At 38.4% G+C, this 13,828-nt stretch overlaps 1 long non-coding RNA gene across 1 annotated transcript in view; it reads right to left on the bottom strand.

Moving 5' to 3' along the window:
* LOC141421687 (uncharacterized) overlaps positions 1–10,525 on the bottom strand; it is a 63,174-nt gene extending 52,649 nt beyond the window's left edge. Inside the window, exons 1-2 of the long non-coding RNA XR_012446356.1 lie at positions 9,851–10,525; positions 9,406–9,497 (exon numbers count right to left, since the gene is read on the bottom strand). This is a non-coding gene — a long non-coding RNA (uncharacterized lncRNA). The remainder of the gene's footprint in view (positions 1–9,405; positions 9,498–9,850) is intronic.
* Between the last annotated feature and the right edge of the window lie 3,303 nt (positions 10,526–13,828).

The raw sequence follows: 13,828 nt of genomic DNA, 5'->3' as shown, positions 1-13,828 counted from the left end.
TGACAATCTCACTTGAGAATTCCAGATGGAATTGGTCCATGACTTCAAGGGAAGTAACCTTGTTTTTTCCAACTCACTAGGACCTTGAAGCACAAGAAACACAATGCTACTATTGGTTAGAAATAATAAAATGTTCAATAAACCCCAAATTATGAAGGTCCAGCCAAGAAACTCTGAAACACTCGTGTTTACAGCACACCTGGCAAGTACTTTTTACAGTAAAGTATAAAATATACCCTTCTAAATAGCACAGAACTGGCAGCATAGCACAGTTACACTCTTTAAGCCGTAAGCCAGAGTTTGCAGTATTTATAAACTCCTCATAGCCCTGTGCTATAATGTAAAAGTTTGGAATAAAAAGAGTAGCTTGACATTTGGTAGCGGTCAAAACAAACAGCTTCTATTTCTTGTCTGAAGAAGAGAAAGCAGAAGGGTATCTAAGTATTGTTAGGGAATTGCTTTGGCCTGAGGGAAAAGCCTGTAAAGGCAATTTCAGTCAAAAATTTCATCTTCTCTTTGAGTTCTACTTTAGAGTTGAGGAAAAACATCTAAAGAAAAAAAACCTTTAGTCATTTAAAATGTTACAACAGTGGTGACCCAGGGAAGCTAGTATCACATCCCACCAAGTGCGTGGCCATGCCAGGTGGTGGTGACCTGGGGGCTCTCTCAGTTTCTGTTTTCCACCGTAGACTCACCACATTTTGTGGGCTTTTCTGGATTGTGGGATCTCCCACTTTCACACCAAGCAATGCTGCATTTCCATCTTCTGTTGCTCACCTCCTATTTCACTTCTGATTCCTTCCGGACATTTTCTGTCATCATCACTGAGCTGAGAAGCATGCTGGATACCCATCACGCCCCCAAATTCTTCTCTTTTCTCTCCAGAACTCTGGTGGTCCCTTCAATGGCAACACATACTTTCCTGAAACCCTCTGTTGCACATTGGGTTCTGGGAAATAGATTGAGATGGGGAACTGGAGACAGGATCAGATCCTGTGGGGAGCAAAGGAAGCAGGATGTGGCCAGACTCAGGGAGGACTGATGGTGACACATCACAGCAAGAGTCTCAGCTGGCTCCTTGGTGAACCTTTCAGAGTTGTCCCAAGGGGAGTCTTTGTAACCCCATACCAAACTGCACTAGAGTGGTTTTCCCTGGAAGGAGGATGATCTTGAGTAAGGCAGCTGCCTTTGCCCAAGGGCAGTTCTAGTCCGGGGAGGGACTCAGATGGGTATGCCTAGCTGCCAACATGCCTTGCAGCTGAGGGATGAGTTTTCAGTCTTGCAAAGTTAGATTTGGGCAGGCACCACTGAATTGACTGTATTGCATTCTAGAAAGTCACGTATGAGAAAAACAGGACTCCAGAGAAATGAAGGTTGAAAGTAAAGTTCAGAGGAACTTCTTATCTAAATTTTATATTTGGAAATACGTATTGTCAGTGCTATTTTATATACCATAAGTTGGTAATAATACTCTACAATTAACTTTCTTATTATTGATCTCTTTTGGGATTTATCTCCCTCAAAGGTTTTGGTTCTGCATTTTTTTTCCCCCTTTGGTGAGACAGGGTCTTGCTATGTAGTCCAGGGTGGTTTCAAACTCTACATCTTCCTGGCTCAGACTCATCAGTGCTGGGATTACAGATGTGTACCGGATTAGTTCCAGAAGTAAAAACATGGAAGAGATGTTGGAAATCTGCTCCATTTGTGGATGCAGAACAGTCTCTGGGGTTTTCCCCAGGCCCCTGAGTAGCCAGAGGTTTTGCTGCAACAGCCTCGATCTACTCCCCACCATAGGACTCAATTGATGGTACAGTGCTTCCCAATTTCCAGGTCTTTTTTCCTAATTAGTTCTCTAGTTATTATTATTATTATTATTATTACTATTACTGTTACTATCTTCTAAGTACTGATACCTGTGAATTTGGATCAAAATTCTCATGACTAATAAATATATATTCCCATATTCTAGAATTTCAGACACAGGGAAGAGTGATTTGAAAATGACATGTGTGTGTGTGTGTGTGTAGTCATTTGAATCATTTTATTGTGTTTTTTTTCTTTTTTAAATCTTTTTTGTGGTGCTGGGGATCAAACCCAAGGGCTTGGTCCTGCTAGGCAGATATAACACAGAGCTATACCCTTAGCCTTCACTATACTCTTTTAGCAGCATGTTTTTTCATCTAAAATCTGGTTTTATTAAGACTAAAAGTTCCCACAGTTTGATACTACAAGTAAAAAAAAAATTCCATACTTAGTCATCTCAGAAATTGAGATTTAAATAGCGCCAATTCTCTCTTTCTCTATATATTCATACAAAATATATTACATATCTTTATTATATATCTATATTTATATATAAATCTGTGTATAAATAATTTGTAAAATTATAACAAAAGGGATTGGATCCAGCTGGCTCTAACCCAACTTAAAATGTACCATGTGAACGTCAGAGAAGAAGTCAAGATGATCTGAGTCACTGAGGCCATTTTAATACTAGAGTGGTACAATTACAATCTCATTTTTTGAAATAAAAAAGACTAGATTTTCATCTGACTGAGATAATTTAATATAACCTACCTGGAGGCAGAGGAGAATGGAGCAAATGATTCTTCCAGTCATTTCTAACTCTATAATTATATTTTCAGAGGGAAAGAATAAAGATTCCTGCGGCTCTGCACATTATTATACATTTTGAAGAGGATTCAGAATTTAATATTTGTCATTCAACCACTTTCCTAATTTTATGTCTAATTAGCCCAGAAATTGAAGTTTCAAAAACATTCTTGATTTGCTAAATTCCATATGTATTTCCATTCAACCAACATTTATGATATTCCTTCTTGGTTGTGAGAACTAAGGAAGGCAGCTGAATGAGGAGGGTGCAGTCCTGACTTCCACGTGCTGGAAACCTAGTGAAGAAGGAGGCATTCTCACAATCAACCAGAGCAAGTTCCTAAGCCAGAGGTCACATGTCACTTAAGGGAAACTCAGAGGTAGACTCTTTGAATTGTTGAATTGTTGGAGAGTGGAAGAAAAATCAGGGAAAGCTTCATACAGAGCTGATATTGGAACTGGGTCAAGGATGAGCAAAATCTACTCAGGGCCCAGAAAGAAAGAAAGGAAAGAAGAGTCCTTTGGGCCATGTCTCACTGGCTAATTGCAATTTACCTTCCCACACTGTGTCTCCTTTGAGGACTCTGAAGGACCAGGCTTAAAAGGGCTGAAGCTCTGCCAGTCCTCGTTTCAGGATGGGCCATCCTCATTCTCACCTGCACTTCAGATGAGGGGTATCAGGAACTGTGTACTCCCAACTGATCCGAGAGTGTTTGTGTGTGAGAGGTTCATGGATATTACCACCTCCTGTCCTCACTCCCTGATCAGAATGCTATTGTCAAACCCTGTAGTGGATTACTAATGAGAATGTTTTCTTTCTCCCAAGACTTTCCTGGAGTCCTAGTCTCTAAAATCAACAGCACTGCTTCTTTCAAAACTGCCATTCCCATAGAGATGAGTCTCTCCCCTTCATATTCTTATATGGATGACATTCATATTATTTTATAGGATATTGCTAAAAAATAACTTATCGAAAATAGCAAACAGCAAAACCCAGGCATATTTTTTTTCCCCTTCATGAGTTTGACTTTTGTAGGCATTATATGGCTGCAAAGGAAGGATGTATTTGTGGAGTTTGTTGCAAACAGTCACATGACCATAGATCCATGCTCAAAGCCAATGTGTGATAATCTGTATTGTCAACTTGATTGGATTGAGAAGTACCTAGGGGATTAGTAAAGCATACCTCTGAATGTGTCTATGAAAGCATTTCCAGATATGATTATGTCATGAGGGCTCTCACCTAATCAATGGTTTAATCCATTAATGAATTCAAAATTTGAATAGACTATGGAAGGTGGTGTTTGGTTAGAGAAAGTAAGTTATTGGAGATATGCCTTTCGGGGTTCTGTTTCTGGCCCCTTTCTCTTCTGTTCTGCTTTCTGTCTACCATGATGTGAACTGCTCCACCAGACCCTCCCTTCCATGATGTACTGAACCTCTGAAACCATGAGGAAAATAAATTTTTCCTCCTTTAAATTGTTTACAACAGGTATTTGGTCACAGAGATGATAAAAATCCATGTCACAGTGCAAGTCTGCAAGTGCAAGGAAGTGAACTTGGCCTTCAGTGCAATTTACTTTGTTTTGGTCTTCTAGTCATTTCCAAATTCTCCTGATACTCAGACTAACCCTCCTGATTTTAGCTAGTTGTCAGGTAGTCCCTCTAAACTGTGAATCCTCATTGTGAAGAAGCTACCTCCTCCACAAAAACACACTTTAATAAAGGAATCCCGGCCACTGTAACTGGTCTGAGTAGGCCCGTTGTTGTTGCCATGCATCAGAGAGGGCAAAGTGTTCTTGGGACTACTCTGAAGGGTAGTAGCACTTTTGGAAAAGTGGTGGACACGCTTTTTGGGCAACTATAAGTCCTTGCCAAAAATATTTGGACTTTGTAACTCCTAAGTACTAATGGCTGGTGGCTTCTTTGGCCCTGAAAATTAACCCTGACCACTACCTTTTTGGGGTCTTCAGATATAGAGGTACCTAAGACACTGCTTCTTATTCCTTGATGATTCATGAGCCATAAACTTCCTCACCATTCTCCTTCTTTCTTTCAGAACATTTGTGTCTTTGTCCATCTGAACACTGTTCCTATTCCTCTGCCTCCTTATACTCAAAGAAAGCCTGTTTCAGGAACCTTGTTTCATTGGTTTCTTTCTCTTTCATCCCTTGTAGGTTTATCACATAAAAACATACACAATCTTTCCTACCTGAGCACCTGTAGTTCTCTCTTTAGCATTTTCAAAAGCTATTACTTCATCTCTTTTTATTGTCTCCCTCTTTCTCTTTACTTTTTGCAAATTGGTGTTCTTCTCCAATCTGCTATAACTGTTCTTTCTAACATGACCAATGACAAATGGTGAACGTCAATAGATACTTTTCAGTCATCTTTCTTGATTCCCCTGCAACATTTAACACTGCTGATTTCTCCAACCCTCCAAAATTTCCTTTCCTTATTTGGTATCTTCCTTAAGCTCTTCTTGATTTTTTTCTAGGTCTCTTCCTCATAACATCTTTAAATATGAATATTTATTTAAATAGTGATATCATTAATCTCTCATGAGCCTATTTCTCTTCTTTAGCTCTTCCTAGGTTGTCTTATTTATTCCACTTAAGATAAATCTTTATATGGTTGACACTTAGCCTTCATTTCCCATCTAGACTTTTTGCCTGTGTTCCAGATCTGTACAGTTAAGTCTCTACGAGTACCTCTAGTGTACCATCTCAGTCTAGACATGTCTGACTTACTCCATTTATGCCTTTCCCCTCAACTTCCTTCACTTTATTTTTTCTCCTGTTCTCCCAGAGAGGTTCCAGGTATCACCACGCATCATTTGCCCTCTTGGAATGATTACCCTCCTATATCCTACATAGTCAGTTGAATGACAAACTCAGTAACGTGTTAGCCCATGATCTCTCTTGGCTGTGTACTTGGTGTCTTCTTCCTTACAACCATTGCCTCCATTCAGGCACTCATTATTTTTCATATGAACTATTTTTGCTTCTTCTGGTTTCTAATCTTGCCCCAAACACCATCTACCCTCCACAAATTTGATCATGTCAGAATTCCTCAAGATTCCCCATTATTTAAAGCAAAGAGAGCTATGGCCCATTAGCCAAATCTCCCCCATCATCCAGTTTTATTTAAAATGTTTATAGGAATACAGCTGTTCCCACTCATTTATAGATTGTGTATGGCTGCTAACATTCAATGGCAGAGTTGAGTAGTTGTGAAAGAGATTATAGGCACTGTAAAACCTAAAATATTTATTACCTGGCCCTTTAAAAAAAGGTTTGTTGGCATAGGATAGAGTATGAATCAAATTGTCTTAGTCCCTCCAACATATGTTCTCTGCTACTTTTCCAGATTCATGTCCATGAATTCCCTCTCTAATAGAAAGCAATATTGGAATTTTTTTGTACATGAGACTGTATAACACAGTGGTTAAAAGTGGAATGTCAGCCAGAATACCTGGTTGAATTCTGGCTCTAATAATTAAGTTGGTGATCCTGGGAAAGCTAACCTTTCTGTGGTTTAGTTTCCTCATATTTAGCATGGTACATATCAGGGTTCTAATTAAGAACTGATGTGGTTGGTAGAAAAGTCCTAGGTGAAGTATCCGAAGGGTCTAGTTCAAACTTTCCCTAACTCAGACAACTTCAGAAATATATTTAATGTTTTGGAGTCTTATTTTATTTATCAGGTAGATCTCCTATAATACAGTGCTTATAAAATTATCCTTTGAGTAGTAGCTCATGATGGTAGGGTGTACCGAAATGTGCTTTTGAGAGTATTGTTAAACATATCAAACTATTCTCACTGGAATAAACCAACTTTCTTATTTTACCTGATTTATCTGACATATAGGAACAAAATTTCACCTGCCAATACAAATAGCAAAGAGATAAGAAAATGAGCTTTTAAACATTGATCTACCATTTGATCCAGCAATACCACTCTTGGGGATATACCCAAAAGACTGTGACACAGGTTACTCCAGAGGCACCTGCACACCCATGTTTATTGCGGCACTATTCACAATAGCCAAGTTATGGAAACAGCCAAGATGCCCCACCACTGGTGAATGGATTAAGAAAATGTGGTATCTATACACAATGGAATTTTATGTAGCCATGAAGAAGAATGAAATGTTATCATTCGCTGGTAAATGGATGAAATTGGAGAACATCATTCTGAGTGAGGTTAGTTTGGCCCAAAAGACCAAAAATCGTATGTTCTCTCTCATATGTGGACATGAGATCAAGGGCAAACACAACAAGGGGATTGGACTTTGAGCACATGATAAAAGCGAGAGCACACAAGGGAGGGGTGAAGATAGGTAAGACACCTAAAAAATTAGTTAGCATTTGTTGCCCTTAATGCAGAGAAACTAAAGCAGATATCTTAAAAGCAACTGAGGCCAATAGGAAAAGGGGACCAGGAACCAGAGAAAAGGTTAGATCAAAAAGAATTAACCTAGAAGGTAACACCCACGCACAGGAAATCAATGTGAGTCAACTCCCTGTATAGCTATCCTTATCTCAACCAGGAACACTTGTTCCTTTCTATTATTGCTTATACTCTCTCTTCAACAAAATTAGAGATAAGGGCAAAATAGTTTCTGCTGGGTATTGAGGGCGTGGGGGGGAGAGGGAGGGGGTGGAGTGGGTGGTAAGGGAGGGGGTGGGGGCAGGGGGGAGAAATGACCCAAGCCTTGTATGCACATATGAATAATAAAACAATAAAAAAAAAAAGAAAATGAGCTTTAAAGTTTATTTTAAAAGAGAAAGAGTATCTCTTAAAAAACAATAAAAACAACAACAAAAAACCCCCACCTAGTTATCCCAATTATCCCAAACGTATATAAGGGCGATATAACTGAAGACCAGATGCTTGTAGGATGTTAATCGTAATGTTTAGTGCATACCTGTATTTGATTCTCTTCATCTAAGTTCATGGAAGGATAAGCGGGGCTTTGCCCTTGGATGGTTAGATGGGGTCATGCGAATTGTTTGGCCAACAGGCTGTACCATTCATGAATTCCTGGATGACGCATTCAGCTATCCAGTGGGAGACTAGCACTTTCTTCTCCTGCTAAAAAGAAGCCCAATATTCTAGCTGTTATATCTACATGACGGTGGCACATCTGTTGGCCTGGATTTCTGAGTGGATTTCTGAGTCAATCTGTGGGGGCATGTTGCTCTGAAGTGTTATCTGGACCCACCATGGATTTTGTGACTGAAAGAAAGAAATTTTGTTGGATTAAGTCACATTGATCTGGGTTTGTTGTTGTTGTTAAGAATAATGTGGCCTATATTAGACTGTTATAATGTAAGAGAATGGTGCCTTCCAGCTCTTCCCTCCGCTCAGCGCAGGAGAATTAAATGGCTGCATCATTATGGGGAGAGCTGACTCTGACCAGCCTTGCGTGGAGCAGACTAAGAAGCTGTTCCACTGTGCTATGCTGATGAGGGGGTGCCCCTTTGTGTTCACTCCTGCTTGTTTTCCCTCTTTTAATTAGCAGTTTTTGTGATTGTACTTGTGAGGCAAAGCTTTAGGAGCAAAGGCCATGGCTTTAATGATAAATGCCTTCTCAAACATTTCCAACCTGAAAATAAAATAACATAAAACCTTGCAAATGAATGTAGTAGCAAGCTGCAAATGTCAATTCTGCCATTGTATGGATTTAAAATCAAATGTAAACAATGCTTGAGAAAACATTGACCTGAATCGAGTCTTTTTTCACACTAGTAATTAGTTCTCCAGCAGCAGGCTCTGACTGAAAGCTGGGTCAGTGCCCCTGGCCCCCAGGAAGCAGAGAAAATTCTCACTGCGACCAAACCATGAGACGGGCCCCTGGGGACTTTTTCTGCTGCAGTTACTTGCTCCTTTGCCCACTTTTGGTAAAGGGCAAGTTTTTTGGCAAACGCTCCCCTACCTTGACTTTCAGGGAGTGAAAACTGTGGAGAGTAATTAGAGTAGAAAGGCTGGAGGAGGGTTGGTGAGACAATGCTAAAATCCTAGAAACTGGAGGGTAAAGTTAGTCAGTGTTGAGAATCTTAGAACTGAAAAGATGTTAATTCAAAGAGGTGTAATAGCCCACTTTTATATACCTTTCTTCATGTCTTGGGACACAGTGCTGACTATGAAGCCAAATTACCTGAAGTTTTCTTATTTTGGCTTTTATTTCACATCTTCTTCAATCTAAACGTTTGCTCACACATTTTTCTTGATTTATAAATCACAGCTAAGTACACCCCATAGTATTCAGCCAATGAGGAACCGGGGAAGGGACTTGCACACTACACAATATAATACTTGTAACCGCTTTGGGGGAACTCTGCTTGCCAGGCAACCGATCTTGCAAGATCACCATTAAAGTCTCGCTTTCACTATAAAACAAACAACCGTGGCTAAGAGTGGACATCATTAAAAAATTTGAAACTGAATTACTTGTTTGAATTTCCCACACAGTGAGCCCTGTTACTTGAAGCTGGAGAAACAGATGACAAATTATGTATAAAAAAACACAAACCTATTAAATGAGAATTTGAGGTGCTGGAATCACTTGTCAGGACTGGTACAGATTTGGACTCATTTTTGTAAAAATCCATGGCATTTTAGAACTCATATGAAATTCTTTGGTCAGGAAGATATTCTCAGACAATTGAGATTTTCTTCTCTGTTTGACCCAAAATAAGACTACTTAATGAGGTGCAAAAATCATTTAAAAATCAGATAAATACCAAAGACTTCAGTTAACAATTTATTATTATAGCATTCACTAACCTTAGGCAGACTGGCAAGAAATGTTCTCTAAAGTGCTAGGCAGAAGGAATTTAATGATTTCAGTTTAATTCCCTGTTGCACTGAAGTCCATTCTGGAAAGAAAAAAAAAAATCATCAGTGCACATTATACTAAAGGTCTGAGTTTCAAAAGCAACTCTAATCTTTAGCTGGAAAAACAAAGTATCTGAAAATGTGTCCTGAGTCTACAGAAGCCTCATCATGATTGAACAAGCAAGGATTTATCAATAGCCAGTTCCTCTGTTATGACGGCAAATTAAAACACCATTCTTTACCTTAACAATAAAAGTGAATGAAAAGAATAAGAAATTTAAATGACTTTGCCAAGCCAAGTCTTTGTATTGCTTTTTCATATTTTCTTCCTTTGCTGGGGCCTTACATCTGATACCCTTCAGACAGGCAAGACAGAGAAGAAAATGACTCTTACCTGTATCTGCTGCTTTTTTCTCTCTTTTAATCCTTCTGGACTTTGCTCATCATTTTTTTCAGGTCATTACATCCCTTCTGGATTAATTTCTTTCATATTCCATTGGCTGGGCTGCCAAAACTCATTTCTTCATTACTGTGCTTTGCTTAAGGGTGGCAGTTGCTGCCTCCTCTCCACAGCCTCTTTGATCTGCCTTGAATTTTGTTTTTTTTTTATAACATCTATTTCTTTTTTCCTTCTTTGTTTATCCCAGTGGCAGCAAAAGAGGATTAATTATTGCTATGAAGCTGGCACTCCTCTTTGTGTCAAACAGAGCACATTTGCCTTAAGAAAGTGCTTGTCTCTGTAAATTGTGATTTAGGGCTTTGTGAATTGAATCCTGAATTCACTTGAAAGTAGGATCTCTATTTGTAAATTCTCTTGGAAGAGTCAGTCAAACAGTGACAAGGGTCTGGAGTTCTAAGGCCAATATTAAATAAACTTCCTGTCCTTAGCCCTACTTGCCTCCACATTCATCCCAGAACAATCTTTTTGAAACACAAATGAGCTCATGTCATTCCGTGGTCCTAAATATTTCATTTGCTTCCTTCAGGAAGAACCCAAACTCTTTAGAATAGAATAAAATATACTCTTTTTTTCCCTTGCTTACTTCATTTCTACTCAATTTTTCCCTATCCTTTCCTTCCTGTTAGTTCTACTAAAGCATATAGGGCTTTCAGATGGGAGCTATTCCATTTTGGGAGTGCCCGCCCCTCCTTTGTCTACTTGGTAAACTCCTGACAGTCACTTAAGACTGAGACCAGGAGGGTCTTCCCCACTGTGAACATTCTTCCATTTGCCCAAGACTTACAGCCTAATAGTCTTCTAGTCCTTTGTGTAACTCCTGGAGTGCCCATCACACCAATGTTACTATCTACCTGCCTGGATCATCCACTACCTTTTGGGGTGCATAAGGACAAGATTTTTGTTTATCTTATCCAGCTTTAGGGTCTTTAGACACTATTAAAGTGCCTGGTATATCATAGTGGCTCAAAAATATTGTGTGCTCAGCTAAATGAACAAATAATTGCATGGGTTTCAGAGTGAATCAAGATTTCTCATTAGCTGCAAGGCATAAATTATGAATCATCCTAGTTTTATTTTCCATTTTGGTAGGTAATAAAAGTATTTTTGAACGAAGGTACTTAATAGTTGCTACTATTATCATTCTAATTAATTAAAACTCATGTTTTGAACAATATAAATGGATTGTTTTCATAATATGAAATTTTCAGGAATTTGTGGCTTCTTTTTAAAATAATTTTATAGAGATTCTTATATTCATCTTTGATAAACCTTGTTTCTGTAAGTTGGATGGATGGTTCATTTTAAGAAAATCCTTTTTTCTGATCAAGTCTTACAGAAATATTCCATTAACAGTCTGAATTTATCAAGATAGTGTTGGGTTTAAAATGAGATCATACTATATATACACAACAGTTTCCCTACAGTTCTTTATGTTTTATTGTATTATTTTATTGTGAGCATTGCACCATACTGTTAAACACTCTGCATAAATATAGCTTTGGCTATACAATACATCCTGGTGTGGTTGTACCCTTCTTTCATTTCTTCAATCTATTAGTCATCACTTATTGAAGTTATGTGTCATTTCACTAATACTTACCTCTGTGTGTGTGTGTATTTTGGTTTATATACGTATCTATTTGTGTTGCATCTTGGTGTAAAGTATTATGGGACAGGGTCAGGAAGTTTGAATTCCTCTGACTTACTTACAGGGTATTCTGAAACTACCTTTCCCCTGTAATATTTTTCTTACAAAGACAAATCAAAACTTCAAAAATTTTGACAAGGTTAAGGCATAGTTAAGATAGTTCTACCAGAGGATAATTAGATATATGATAGATAAATATAACATATTCAATTTTCTTGTATGACTTATGGAAAATATTCTTTTGTTTGTTTGTTTTCAATCGTACTGGAGTTTGAATTCAGGAACTTGAGCTTACCAGGTAGACTTTCTACTACTTGAGCCATGCCCCTAGTCTTTTTGCCTTAGTTGTTTGTTCAATAGGGTCTCACATTTCTGCATTTGCTAGTCTGGACCAGATCCTATTGTATATGCCCCCTGGATAGCTGGGATAACAAGGGTATACCACCACACCCAGCTTTATTGATCCAGATGGAATCTTACTAATATTTTGCCTGGACTGTCCTTAAACTGAGATCCTCCCAATGTCTACCTCTTGAATACTGGAATTATAGGTATGTACTACTGCTCCTGGCCTATACATAATATTTTTAAACTTACTGTCCTGACTTACATTTGTCTCCCTGAGTCCCTGGCCCTCTGCCATTTACTACAGCAAATTGGGTTTCCTTCAAATGAGGGGCCTAACATAATGTTCAACATTGTCAAGTGTTGTTTCCACTTCTGATTTTTCAGCCTATACCCGCTGCTGTCATTCCTACTGTGTTCTTCTCAGTGTCAGAACTGAGGCATATCTCAGAAGCGAGAAGCTTTCAGTTAAAGAAACCAATATGGTGGTTCCTGTTTTTTAAAAATCCTATCCTATATTTGTCTGCCCAGCAATATAATTATTGACATAGAAGATGAATATCTTCAGAACTCTTGGGTTTTACTTTCCCACAAAATAACTATCACACCTCACTGACACATGGCCTGGGAACTCCTCTTACATAATTTTTCCATAATTCATCTTTGTGATTCACCATTTCTGATGTTGGTAATTTACAGTGACGAGCCATGAGCTGACATCCAGGCCGGGCGAGACAAAGGCAACTTTAAACTTACAGCAAGTGGTGAAGAATACTTCAGGGATACATCTTCTGCATTCTGAAAGCATCTTAATGATCCTAAGTGGTTTGGATGTTCAGGGGAAGTTCAAAGGCACTGAATCAATCGTACATCATTAAAAAATATAATACTTAAGACTTGGGAGATGAAGGAATGATATTTGGTTTTCTGTTTCATGGACCAAGAAAACTGAAGAAGTGGCAGGGTACAAGAATGTTGATGTAATGCTTTTGATCCGTGGAACCATCAGGTGAGTGAATGTATGTTTTATTATATGATAATATGGGTTCCCCACGAACCTGGGGAAGAATGAGTGAATCCAGGTATGTTTGAGAAACATGAAACATCTCCATCTATCATTCTATCAGTTTTTCAAATGTATTACATTTAGCAACACCAAGCATCTTTAGCTGAATATGTCTGCGTATTTAATTTTTAAATTGATGCATATATACATATATATGTATACACATATATAGATCAGAAGATGAAATATACATGATTTTACTTTTTATTTTAAGAATGAGAGTAGTGGTTGAACACCTTTGAAACTGTTTTTCATAACAAAGAATTCTTTGTGATAATGACAATGAAAATCATTATAGTTATTTAAATATACATTATCACCATACAGATTGAAACACTCAGTCAGAGGGTCAATTTCTTAATATAAGAACACGAGCCATCAATTTGATAAATTGCATTTTCCTTTTTCTCAGAGTGGGCCCTTTAATATGGCTTCATTATTAAATGAACAGGGAATTCTAGTGCCAGGAAACTCCTGCCAGCTGTTTTTAGATCCACATCTGTTTTTTTCCAGTAGCCAGAGAAGGCATCTGAGTGCCTATTTACTAGAAGAAACATGACTATTGGCTTCAGACAGTGTTGAATCCTAGCCTTACCCCTGACTGTTTGAGTGGTCCTAAGCAAGTCACTTCTCTTTAAGTATACTTTCTTCACTTGTGGAAAAAGCATAACAGAGTTCCTGGATGTGTTCTTATGAGAATTAAGAGTCTGGTATGAGCAAAATGCCCTTTGGGAGCAGTTTCAGTGACTAGTAGCAGTTAATACAGGATCATCTATAGCCACTCTCCTCTGTTCAGAGACCAGTAAGATTGGTTTCCACTTAATTCAGATCCCAGTGCAGAAGGTACTTGGCT

This window comes from Castor canadensis, chromosome 3 (assembly GCF_047511655.1).
Source record: "Castor canadensis chromosome 3, mCasCan1.hap1v2, whole genome shotgun sequence".
Taxonomy (NCBI): Eukaryota; Metazoa; Chordata; class Mammalia; order Rodentia; family Castoridae; genus Castor; species Castor canadensis.
Note: the sequence above shows the minus strand (reverse complement) of the source record. Positions and strands in the feature narration are given on the sequence as shown.